The sequence below is a fragment of the Zingiber officinale genome, chromosome 4B (assembly GCF_018446385.1).
Source record: "Zingiber officinale cultivar Zhangliang chromosome 4B, Zo_v1.1, whole genome shotgun sequence".
Classification (NCBI taxonomy): domain Eukaryota; kingdom Viridiplantae; phylum Streptophyta; class Magnoliopsida; order Zingiberales; family Zingiberaceae; genus Zingiber; species Zingiber officinale.
In genome coordinates this window covers 7,777,162-7,791,169 of record NC_055993.1, presented here as the reverse complement: position 1 = coordinate 7,791,169, position 14,008 = coordinate 7,777,162, and the positions used below count along the sequence as shown (strand labels likewise).

Here is a 14,008-nt window from a genome sequence, read left to right as displayed (position 1 = left end):
GGCTCGGCTCGGCTCGGCTCGGCTCGGCTTGGTTACCTTATCAAATAAACTTGAACATTCCAAAACTTGGCTTGGCTCGACTTGTTTACAACCTAAAAGTATATGTTTCCGAACTTGTCGGCTCCAGCCACGGTGTCAAAATCTATGTGATGTGCTGCAGTGAGCCGCCTTGGGACAGAATCATACAGAATCATCCGCAAATATGTAAAGTTGATTTTTCATCCCTTCTGTACTTGCACTAATGAAAAGACTGCAAGAGAAGATTCAAATGACAATCAGTTGGCAAAATAATCGTATTTGAAGGAAAAATTCATGCTTGAATTCAGTATAACCATGTGCAATTGCCATTCATGCATAGAAATACAATATTAAATGCACAAACATGTTCGTATATAGTTGCACATATAAAGGTGAGCAACAAACTCAGCTCCATTACTGATTCATGACCATGTTTACCTAGGCTATGTAGAATACAAGCAAATTAGTTGATGTAAAAAAAAACATGTAAAGAGAGTACATCACAGTAACGTATAGTTACATGGGCATGGCCAAGTCCATGGCTTGCAAGAAAATTGCTCCATTATACTCGAAACTAAATTCACAATGGCCAAACACTGGGGTCCATCCTAGAAATAAAATGGCACACACAGCAAGAGAGACTTCAATAGCAGAGTAAAAATCATGTCATAAGAGAGTATAAGAAGAAAGAACACCATCACCAAGATAGGTTTGCAGTAACTATGTTCGATTGGAATAAATCGAGCAAGAATAACATATAAATTCTTGCAAAAGTTTGAAATTAAAACTCACATGAAGCAAGCAGTTGACAAGCAATTTAAAACTCAGTGATATGAAGGATTATTTGGAAGGAAAAAAAGTCATAGCGCATAATATTGCCTTAACGATACCTTGATTACTCATTTATCTAAGACGGCGGAGACTATAATTGATTATGATATGTGTATGTCAAGACATAGTCTGGTACAGTGACAAGTTCTATTTCAGAAAGAAATATACCAAGTTACACAACTGGGTGCTTAATAAATTTATTTGCCAAATATGTAAACAAAACTACAGGGCTTCATAATGGTCCATTAAACAGATACTACCTTCAACAGTAGACATTATAAAATAAATTCACGAAGTTGCTTGCAGAACAGCCAATAACCTAAAGTACTTCTCGAAACATTTGTAAATCTCCAGAATTACTTATCTAACCCATTTGCATAGCCTAGTATTGGAAATCAGCCAGAATTGGAAACAACTATCTGAAGCAATATGCTGGCAACAGAGTGAGCAAATAGCCTCGCACCCACTCATTTTAGGCCAAATATTTGGCATTAGACCTCAATGTGAAAATCAAGCCAAGTTTTTTCCACACATTCAGCTTCAGTTTGAAATCAAGTTACTTTAAATTCATTTCTAGTTTTCTGGGCACTATAAAACAAAAGGAGCCTATGATGAAGATGTTGTCAAATACATGTTCTAATATTACAGCTACTGGAAGTGCGGAAACAAGAGTCATCAATCCAAACTTGCCAAGCATGGTTAAGTATAAACAGAAAAAATCTTCTAACAAAGGCTCAAATGTGAGCATGATTAAGTCATTAAAAAAAACCTTGATTGTTCAACCCACAAAAAAAAGAAAGAAAAACTCGATGGTAGCTAAATGATTTTCTTAGTCAAACCACAATTTGCAAGAGTTCCTTCATGATCAGTATCCAAAAAACTGAAGAGACAAATAAATAATTATTTCACAATGCATAAAAGTAGTAAAAACACAAAATAAAGCATACGTCTTGGATATCACCAACATAAATCCTATCACGATATGTATGGATAGAAACAATAGAATGGGGAAAGAGCGTGTTCTCACATTTTCTGAGCAACCTTCTTTTCCCTAGATCATACAATCTGAGTACTGAACCAATACCTGCAAGAAGCCTCCCCTGAAACTGACACAAAGCAAGTGGAACGGGAACCCCCTCTTGTGTCTTGTGAACAAGCTCAAGAGACTCTCCTTCCTCAGTAAACCTATATATGTGAATGAACCCAGCAGCAACACTTCTCTTAGGCCAGAACTGTAATTCTTTTGCAACACCAACAGCCAAAAGAGTCCCATACTCCTTATCATGGAAATTCACTGTACAAATGCTGAATGCTGCTTCATTGTCTTGAAGCTCCAACAGGCAAGTTGTATTTCCTGTTTTTGGATCAAGAATTCTGATGCAAGAAACCCACCTATCTGACTCTGCTTTTGGGTAACCTTATTGCTCATCCGGCAGAGCATCCTCCTTCTCAACACCATTTTCCATCTGTTCACCATTGTTTGCATTTCCATTTTCACCAATCCCAGCAGCTTCCAAGCATTCCTTCCGAGCCCGTGGGCCTCGCGCTTACGGGCGGCCCGGTTCGTTTTTGTTAGCCGGTTTGGTTCACACCTGGTTTGGTCCGCGTGAGGAAGCGAAGTCTCTTCCTCTGCACTGCTTCAAGTGTATAAATACACTTCCTTCTCAACACACTCCAGAAAGCAAAGCATTCCTTCTTCTTCCTTCTTTCCGAGTTGTTCTGAGGCTTGGTTCGCGATCTGAGGTTGAGTCCGAGTGCGGTGCTCGTTTTGGAGTGCACCTACGAGTGACGCGAGCGGTTGTCGGATCTTGGGAGGATTTTGCCGGAGAGCCTCTGTACCACAATTCTCGACGCTTCGACCGGAGATACACAATTTCTTAACCCTTACTGTTATTAAAGTTTATTGCATGCTCGTCATTTATTGGTGCAATTATAGATTACTGTATTAGCGTAATTAGTTCTATTACAATTTTAGAGAATTTATTGTAGCATCAATAAACATGATGAACAATAGGGTAACGGGGTCTGATGAGGCTAGCGCCCGACCCGAAAGATTTTTCGAGCAAAACTTTAGACGTTGGCAACAACGAATGAAATTTTGGCTTACTACGCTAGGGTTATTCTCCGTTATAGAAACAGACCCTCCTTCACCCAATGAAGAGGAACTTGCCCGTAGTGCTGCCTTAGAGAGGTTTAAGCAAAGGGATTATCTCTGCTATGGGAGAATCCTATCTGCCCTCTCAGACGCACTATTTGATGTGTACTGTTCAACCGCTTCAGCTAAAGAGCTGTGGAAATCTTTGGATAAAAAATACAACTCTGAAGATTCTGGTTTAGAAAAGTAAACTGTGGCAAAATTCCTAAACTTCAAAATGGTTGAAGGCAAATCTGTGATAGAGCAGACACATGAATTCCAAGTCCAAATTCATAGTCTTGCTGAAGGAGATATGCCATTACCTGAAAAATTTCAGGTCTTGTCAATCATCGAAAAATTGCCTCCGAGTTGGGAAGATTTTGGCATGACTCTTAAACATCGGAGAGGTAAAATCTCTCTCGAAGATTTGATGATTGCCTTAAATATCGAAGAAGAACATCGGAAGCAACATAAAAATGATGATACAAGAATGCCTATGGATTTTATTCCAAAGGCGAATGTAGTAGTCTCATCTGACAAGAAGAAATTCAAAAAACAGAAAATGGAAAACAAGATGAAACCCAACCCAAAGGTTCAAAAGAAAACTGAAACCAAACCTAAGCCTTGCTGGGCATGTGGACAAGTTGGACATTATGCCAAATTCTGCCCTAAGCGAAAGGACAAGGACAAAAACCAAAGCAATACGTCCAACACCAAGGCACAAGTAAATGTCGTGACTGCTAGTGACTACACCAGCGATAGGTTTGTTACCTTCAAACCCGAACTAAACTTGATCTATCAACCCAATGAATGGTTAGTTGATACAGGTGCTAATGTACACTGTTGTGTTGATCACTCTGCCTTCCTTACTTATCAGGTAATTGAAGGCACTTCCGTGACCATGGGGAACCATTCTGCAGCCAGGGTGTTTGGGATAGGACAAGTTGACCTGAGGTTCACCTCTGGAAAAGTCCTGTCACTGCATGAGGTGCATCATGTTCCAGTGGTCCGTCGGAATTTGATTAGCGGATCAAAGTTAGTCCGTGCTGGTTATGAGTTGAACTTCAAATGTAATAAAGTTGTAATATTACATTTAGGAACCTTTATTGGAAAAGGTTACCTTAATGAAGGTTTATTTAAACTCAATGTAGAAAATGCTACTTTAAATAAAACTTCTGATATTGGTTATTCATATAACATTGAGTCTTATGATCTGTGGCATGACAGATTAGGACATGTCAATTTTAATACCGTAAAAAGGATGATAAATCTTGACATGATCCCTAAGCATGCTATAAATGATAAGAAAAAATGTGAAATTTGTGTGCAATATAAACAACCCCGTAAACCCTTCAAATCAGTTGATAGAAATTCTGATATTTTAGAATTGATTCATACTGACTGTTGTGAGTTTAACGGTGTAATAATGAGAGACCATAAAAAGTATTTCATTACCTTCATTAATGATCACTCTCGTTATTGTTATGTTTATTTGCTAAAAACCAAGGATGAAGCTTTAGATAAATTTATGATTTTTAAATCTGAAGCTGAGAATCAAACCAACAAAACTATTAAGAGGTTAAGGTCTGATAGGGGTGGAGAATTTACCGCGAACCTGTTTCAAAAATTTTGTCAAGATACAGGTATAATCCATGAGGTAACTGCTCCATATAGTCCTCAATCCAACGGTATAGTAGAACGAAAAAATCGAACCCTTGAAGATATGATTAATTCCATGTTAGGCAGTTCTGGGTTACCAAACTTTATGTGGAGGGATGCTCTATACACTGCATGTCATGTGCTAAATAAAGTCTCAATGAAGTCAAGGAATCAAACCCCATATGAGCTTTGGAAAAGCCGAAGGACAAGTTTGAAATACCTTAAAGTATGGGGGTGCCTGGCAAAGGTACTAATACCTGAACACAGAAGGAAAAAACTTGGTCCAAAGACCGTAGATGGTATCTTCTTGGGTTATGCTCAAAATAGTATTGCATATAGGTTCCTGATTATTAAATCAGAAATTCCTGGAATAGATGCAAATACTATTGTAGAACTTCGCGATGCTACATTTTTTGAGGATATATTTCCTATGAAGACGAGAACACCTCAATCTAGTATTCCTACTAGAAATGAGCCTTCTTCCGTAGAGGTCCCATTATCCGTAGTGGGTACACCTTCCTCAAGTCACTCTAGACTAGATGAATCTACTGAGTATACAGAACCGAGAAGGAGCAAGAGGCAACGTGTGTCTACGGATTTAGGCCAGAACTTTATCACCTATAATATAGAAGATGATCCTGTGACATATTGAGATGCTATGGCTTCTCCTGAAGCTAAGCACTGGAAAAAGGCCATTAAAAGTGAAATAGACTCTATTATCTTTAATGCCACTTGGGAGTTGGTAGATTTACCTCCTAGGTGTAACACTATAGGATGTAAATGGGTGTTTAAAAGAAAACTAAAACCTGATGGGTCAGTAGATAAATTTAAAGCCCGCCTAGTCGCTAAGGGATTCAAACAGAAAGAAGGGATTGACTATTTTGACACTTATTCTCCTGTTACAAGAATTACTACAATCCGAGTGTTAATAGCATTGGTGTCCATATATCATCTTGAGATCCATCAAATGGATGTCAAAATGGCATTCCTTAATGGAGATCTTGAAGAAGAGATATATATGGATCAACCTGAGGGATATGTAGTTTCTGGAAATGAGAATAAAGTTTGTAGGTTAGTCAAATCTCTTTATGGTTTGATGCAAGCCCCAAAGCAGTGGCACGAAAAATTTGATAGAGCTATGCTATCATTTGGCTTTGAAGTGAATGACTCTGATAAATGTGTATATGCTAAAATGAAAGGTGATAATTGTATTATCCTATGCTTATATGTAGATGATATTCTACTGTTTTGAACTAACCTTTCTATTATAAAAGAGACTAAGGCCCTCTTAAGTGGTAAGTTTGATATGAAGGATATGGGTTATGCTGATATGATTTTAGGGCTGAAGTTGACTCAATCAACTGATGGAATAGCAATTTCTCAGTCACTCTATGTTGAGAAAGTATTAGAGAAATATGGCTATAGTCAAGTTAAATCTGTTGTCACACCATATGACCCTTCAAAAACTCTCCACAAGAATAATAGTGGTGTGGCAGTGTCTCAATTAAGATACTCACAAATAATAAGTAGTCTAATGTATTTAGCTAATTATTCTAGACCTGATATTTCTTTTGTTATAACGAAATTGAGCAACGATAAAACAAGATAAAATTTATTTAAATATAGATGATGATATAATAGGAGATAGAGCTCAATGGCGTAAAAGGATTCATACAGCCGACCCCACCTAGTGGGAAAAGACTTGGTTGTTGTTGTATAACGAAATTGAGCAGGTTTACCAGCTGTCCGGATAGAACGCATTGGGATGCATTAGACAGAGTACTCAGATATCTAAAAGGCATTATATCCTTGGGCTTGTGGTATGGGAGATTCACTGTAGTCCTGGAGGGATATAGTGATGCTAGTTGGATAGCTGACACTGCTGAGTATAAAGGCGTTACTGGTTATGTCTTTACACTTGGAGGCGGTGCAGTTGCTTGGAGGTCTGTTAAACAGACAATTATAACCCGGTCTACATCTGAGGCAGAATTGTGTGCTTTGGATACCACAGTAACTGAAGCTGATTGACTTAAGGGTCTTCTTTCTGAAATTCCCTTGATGATGAAGTCAATACCTTCTATTTCAGTGCACTGTGATAATCAAACAACAATAGCTCAGATTAGAAGCTCCAAGTATAACCAGAAACAGAAGAGACATGTACGAATAAGATTGAAGTCTATTCGTGAGCTAGTGTCTCTTGGAGTGGTGTCATTGGACTTTGTAAGTTCAAAAGACAATATTGCTGATCCACTCACTAAAGGACTTGATTCTGAGAAAATCAAGAGATCCAGTAAGGGAATGGGACTGAGGCCTGTCTTGGTTTCATCTATAGCGGCAATCCAACCTATCTGATTGGAGATCCCAAAAAATAGATTCAATGTGGTACAAACAAGCTATAAGGGTGAAACGTAAGCATCAAATTGATTGAGATGTAATCTCATAGTCTCTTCCCTGGATAGATGCTTGACTGCTAGTAAGGATGAGCTTAGGAGCTCTTAATGAGTTCAAGGTCTTAATGACAGGATGCTTGCAGTACATCCTTGGAGAACTCACCTATGTAAGTGTAACTGTGAGGCCGCAGTGTGGGGGGTCTAGGCAACTCTCCTTAGCACTTATGAAACAAGATTCGGTGGTATGGCCGTAATGCACCAACCCAGAAGGATTCAACCGTCGCCAGTGATGAATTGTTACCAATTGATCTTCACATATAAAAGGTTTAAGATCAAGACTCTGTTCTCTTCAAACCTATGTGAATAAGATTGGTGTACTTAGGTGAAAATTCAAACCGGAAGGTATTTTCACTGAAAGCTCATTGCAACCAAGCTTCAGAACATATCTTTATTTTTGACTAAAATAATTTGAATTAGTGGGGGATTGTTGGGATTTTTAATTCAATTCCCTTTAGTCCCACATTGCTAAGCTAAAGAAGCTTAGAAGCCTTTATATATGGAAGGCTTCCATACTAGCTTAGTCAAGTTAAGGAGGACCTACACGCATGCGCGGGCTAAGCTCAAATCAGGTGGTTTCAGGGGTTCGAACCGGAAATCCATAAACCGAGCGCAACGCACGCGATCATCGCGCGCAGGGGTTGGGGGGTGCAAATCCCCAGCCCGTGGGCCTCGCGCTTACGGGCGGCCCGGTTCGTTTTTGCCAGTCCGGTTTGGTTCACCCGGTTCGTTTTTGTTAGACAGTTTGGTTCACACCTGGTTTGGTCCGCGTGAGGAAGCGAAGCAGCGCTTCGGTTCTGTCCGCGTCGCGTGAGGATGCGAAGCAACGCATCCAGCGCATCCGCGCGTGAGAAGAGGAAGCATAACCAAAGTGTGCGCCTCTTCCTCTGCACCGCTTCAAGTGTATAAATACACTTCCTCACTTCCTTCTCAACACACTCCAAAAAGCAAAGCATTCCTTCTTCCTTGCTTTCTACTTCTTCTTCCTTCTTTCCGAGTTGTTTTGAGGCTTGGTTCGCGATCTGAGGTTGAGTCCAAGTGCGGTGCTCGTTTTAGAGTGCACCTACGAGCGACGCGAACGGTTGTCGGATCTTGGGAGGATTTTGCGGGAGAGCCTCTGCACCGTGGGCGGCAATAAATTCTCTAAAGACAGTCGGCACGTCCTGTTGGGACCGAAAAGTAGCTAGAGGGGGGGTGAATAGCTCGTCGCGTGCTAGGTGCTCGTCGTTGCTTGTTTCTTCAAAGATGCGCAGCGGAAATACAAGAAACAAATCACACAACGCTAACAAGGTTAGTTTACTTGGTATCCACCTCACAAGAGGTGACTAGTCCAAGGATCCACACCTACTCACGCACCCTCCACTAATGAAACCCTCCTTTTCGGTAACTACCGAAGGCGGAGAAGCCCTACAAGTTCACACTACAAGAAGAAGGGGAAAGGATACAAAATACAAGCACAAAGCTTACAATGAGTACAAGAAAACCCTAACCCTAGCTTTCTTCCTCTTGCAATAGATTCGCCTCTTGACTTGGAAGAACCTCCAAGAACTTCAAGCGTGGAGAGCTCGTGAGTCGTTGGTGAAGATCCGAGCTCGTGGAAGCGATGAAGGAAATGAGCGCTGCGCTTAAATCGGCTGCGATCGAATCCGATCGATTGGAATGCTCCCAATCGATCGGGAGGCTGGATCGATCACGGATCGATCCGAGCGCCTCTTCGGAAACGCTCGGATCAATCCACGGATCGATCCACGCTTATCGCGGAGCGTCCCAATCGATCCATCGATCGATTGGGACCTCTAGATCGATCCACCGATCGATCCAAAGGGTTTCTGATAAACTCGCTGGATCGATCCACCGATCAATCCACGCGATTGATCCAGCTCTTGGTTTTACCCAAAACCAAGTCCCAAGCCTCCCAAACCAACATTCGATTAACCTGTTGGTACGTCATGCCTAGCATCTAATCACTTCCTTGACCTGCTAGGACTCCCTCACCAAGTGTCCGGTCAATCCCTTTGACCCACTTGGACTTTTCTTTGTGCCAAGTATCCGGTCAATTCCTTTGACCTACTTGGACTTTCCTTCATCATGCCAAGTATCCGGTCACTCTCTTGACCTACTTGGACTTTCACCTGATGTCTGATCAACCTTGACTCATTTGGATTTTCCCCCGTGCCTGGCTTCACTTACCAGGACTTCCATTTTGCCTAGCTTCACTCACTAGGACTTCTCTTCTGCCTGACTTCACTCACCAGGTCTTTTACCTAGCTTCACTCACTAGGATTTTCCTCTGCCTGGCTTCACTCACCAGGGATTTCACCTAACTTCACTCACTAGGATTTTCACCCAGCTTCACTCACTAGGATTTTCACTTCTGCCTGGCTTCACTCACCAGGTCTTTCACCTGGCTTCACTCACCAGGATTTTCCTTCTGCCTAACATCCCAGTTAGGACTTCTCAGTCAAGTATCCGGTCAACCTTGACCTACTTGGCTCTTCTTCAACCAACCTGATCATACCCTTATCAGAGGAGAATTGCACCAAACAATCTCCCCAAATGCACAACTGCATTGTCAAACATCGAAACCCAAACCAAGACTCAAGCTTGGTCAACCAAGTCAGCCTTGACCTGAGGGATATTGCACCAACACGTCCGACGCTTCGATCGAAGATACACAATTTCTTAACTCTTACTGTTATTAACGCTTATTGCATGCTCGTCATTTATTGGTGCAATTATAGATTACTGTATTAGCATAATTAGTTCTATTACAATAACCAAGCCAGGGCATGCTGGACAAACAAAGCATTGCCTGTCGGCCTCTTACGGTGGCTGAGAATAGCTTAGGAGCTCTTAGTCCTAAGAATTGGGGCTGGGTCTCAGAGAGTTGACCAGTGACGCTATCAACAACTGTCCGGAACAGGACACCATTCTGCAAACCAGCATTAAGAAAAACACTAGCAGGATGTTCTGCTCCTTCCTCCCCTCCAGTGGAAGCGAGCAATAGGAGTGACTCAGGTGGTGAAGATACACTTTGGACACTCAAGATCTGCCTACAATCATCAGGATCCAATGACAGAATCCTTATTGTGTTATCATAAGATCCCACAACAAGGAAGCGAGACCTCTGCCTCCCCTCTGGAACTGGTGTAATATCTAAGCACGCCACATCCCCAGGCATTTCATGCTTCCCCACCTCCATCAACTATCCCGTCAGGTCCATCTCAAAATAGAAAAGTTCCCCTCCACTCAGCAATAACCACCAGGAGCCTGTTGGAGGCAACCTTCACAATGGTCTTCTTACCAGGTGTCTTCTACTCATTGATACGACCATCCTCCCTGATATGCCTAATTCCATTGGGATGGACTTGCATTAGAGAATCATCTCCAAGCAAAGAGACAGAAAGTGAAGGTGTGGTGTCAAGAAACCCACTGTCACTGACTTCCCCCAATAGTCTCGCCAATTGAAAGCACAAGTGTGGCATTCACAAAAGACACAACAATGTAAGCATCAAATTCATCATTGGCATTCTTCTTCACAGTCCAGACTGCACTGGGTGTGCCTGGAAGTTGTGACACTGCCATCTCATTGATCGCCAAACCTGGTCATAAAATCCAAAGTGTTGAACGAGGACCCCTGCCACAGAGTGTGAAGATCTGAGGAGTCTCTTCCTCAAAGAGATTCAGTATCTTCATGTCCATGATGGGCATGAGACTTTCGATAAGATAATCCTGACAAGGTTCTTTAAGCCATGTGGTTGGAAGAAGACCGGTTGGAATCCTTCCTCAGTCTCCATCAGTGTAGCAGATGATGCTTCAATATCTTCAGCCTCACCAATGGCCTGGAACTGATAAAGGGCGTGGTTGCCAAACTCAGAAGCTGCAACTAGAAAGCCAGTCTTCAGGACAGACAGGGATGTAGTGACAGGGATGGTGTCAAAATACTTGATCTTGAGCTCAATAACCCTGTCTCCCTCGTGCTCAAGTGTGACCTTGAAGATGTCCCCGTACTGTGTCTGTAGCAAGAAGAAGAACATGGACTTCTGGCGGTGGGTGGCAGCAGAAACCACAAGTACACCACGCTCAGCGGGGAGGTCAGCACGTCGAGGAATAACAGCACGAACATCTGGATGGCCTTGGTTCTTGTAGATAACAAAATTCTCGGCACAGACAAGGTCACCACTGGGGCCGTCACCACCTCCAGGGACAGTAACGAGGAGATTCGCACCATTGTCGACAGGTTCAGACCACTTGCGGGAGACATGGTTGAGACCGAGGTCGAGCTCATAGAAAGTAAGGTGCTTCTGAGCGTCGGCGGCAGCCTGTCCGGTCGGGTCAAGATCAGACTCAGAGTAATCTAACTCGATGGAGGCAAAAATGGGGTTATCAAAGCCGCAGTCAACCCCGACAACCGAGTAGGTGACAGTGTTGGACTTGTGGGCCTCGAGAGGAGAGGAGATCGTGAGGCGGGCTGTAGCATCACGATTGAGGACGTAAACAAGCTTCTGCTTCTCGCAGGCAGATACCATGACAGCGCGACCCTTGGGGTCGACGGCGAGGAACTGGCCAGGGACGATGCGGCGGCAGCCAGATTTTCCGATGTCTCTTGGTGAACCTTGTGGAAAAGGTTGTGCTCGCGTGAGTACTCGAGGATAACGAGGCGTCCAGATTCAGAGCCAACCACAACGTAGTCTTTCTGGGAGCCGGTGAGGCGGAACTGAGCCAGCGAGCGGGTGGCGCCTAAGACGTCGACGGAGAGAAGGTCTGCAGCTTACCTGAGTCATCGGGACGGAGAAGATCCAGATTTTTGCCCCGAGCCACAACGATTTCGTGCGTCTTTCCGCCGACGAAATTGCCATAAGTGGCGCATACAATCCCGCCAGCCCGCTGCAGCATCAAGCTGTAGACGTACATCCTTTCTTGCCCACCTCCTCTTCCTCGCGTCTTCTTCTTCTTCTTCTTCTTCTTCTTCCTCCTTTTTTTTTCCCTGTGCGTGAACAAGATTGAGGGTTTAGGGATAGGTTTTAGGTAGATCTCGTCAAGGAAAGTAGAACTCGAGCAGAATCAGCTCAAACTGGTGGAGGAATGCGAGGTTGGTCCAGTGGCATGGTTCGCCGTACAACCAGTCCGGTCATAGTTATATTAGGCCGAACGAGGGCCAGGTCTAGCAAAGTCTCTTATAGGCCAAGGCCCATGGTCCATGGCCCATCGGTCCGATGAACTTGATCTAGACGCTCCACAATAATAATACACCATATAAATTATATAAACATTCTGGTCTGATGGCCCAAGCAATTAAAATCTTCAAATCAGATATCCAAGGGTCATTTCTTAGCTATGGTACATTGTAAGAATTTTCATTCAGTGGAATAATAACTTTAAAAATACCGGTCACTTGGTTGAGCTTCTACAAGTGCTTCCCGATTTAGTCTAATGATTAATGGAAAATTTTCTTATAGTCAGGTCAATCATCTCCCAGATTAATTCATTCAAGTTGGATACTTAGATTATATATATACGCACACATGTTGGGCGTCGACACAATCCGCGCCTGTATATCATTATAATTTTTTTAGTTTTGTTTTCTGTTTGTTTTTTTTAGCTCCCAATTATGTTAATAAGATTTTTTTTTTCTTTAAGAGTTAAGTTATAGCATTAAATACTAGAAAAATTTTAGAATAAAAAAATATTTTTAGTGCTCATGAGGTAAGCGGTGTAACGGATATATATATATAACCCTTTGTCTCTTGTTTCCTCTTAAAACTCAAAGGCTATGAACCCTCCTCCTAGCTCCCCCACGTCGCCCTTCGCCATCTTTGTCGATCAACTCCCTCAATACTGACTCGCCTCACCTCGTCTGTCTGTGAGTATTTATCTGCATGTACATGTTCATATTCTATTATATATCTTTTAACTCTATGCTCCTGCCTCGTCTTAAGGTTTATGGTTTAGCACGTTGTAGCAGCTATGATTTGATAATTGTTAGAATATGAAAATCATAAAATAAGAACGTTGTAACAGCTACGATTTAATAGCTGCTACAATGCGCTTGTCACACCATGTTGTAGTAGTTATCAAATCGTAGTTGCTACAACGTTCTTATTTTAGGGTTTCCACGTAATAGCAACTATCAAATCGTAGCTGCTACAACGTTCTAGTCACACCACATTGTAGCAACTATGATTTAGTAGCTGTTACAACTTGGTGTGACCAACACATTCTTAGCTACGGCGTACTACAAGAATTTTCATCCTTGATTGCTTGGATAAGCTTCCAAAAGTGTTTTCCAATTTAGTCTGATGACCAATGGAAAATTTCTGTGTGGTCGGCCCGATTATCTCCTAGATTAATTGATTGGAGCTGGATACTTGGATTATATATATATAGATATATATAGCGTATCATTAGAATTTTTTAAATTTTATTTTCTATTTGTTTTTTTTAAGCTCCCAGTTACGTTAATCAGATTTTGTCTTTAAGGGTTGGGTTATAGTATTAAGTGCAAAAAAAAGTTTCAAAATAAAAAAATATTCTCGGTGCTCAAGGGGTGTGTGTGTATATTGTAAGTCCCTTTGGAGGCCGGCAAGAGGGGAGAGGTGAATTGCCCTACAAAAATTAAACTAAAAACCCTTCTCGGATATTCAACTAATTTAAAAGACACTTGTAATAATAAAACTAAGAGACTAAAAGAAAACAGCAGACACAAGAGATTTACTTGATTTGCAATCAGGGGATTGTTAATCCAAGGAAAAGAAGCGCACTATCTGTTTATCTCCTTCGGGCGGAGTAGCCTCTTTACAGCGTTGACAGTACAAATAAAAGAAACGGAATTGAAAGTACAGAGAAAATTGATTACAAGTGAGATGAATGATCTATGCAAACCAGTGCTATATTTATAGCACTGGTCGGGGCGCCCCGA

At 41.9% G+C, this 14,008-nt stretch overlaps 1 pseudogene; it reads right to left on the bottom strand.

Annotated features, from left to right (window-relative positions):
- Window positions 1-16: 16 nt before the first annotated feature.
- On the bottom strand, window positions 17-12,199 carry LOC121978077 (annotated as a pseudogene).
- Window positions 12,200-14,008: the final 1,809 nt, after the last annotated feature.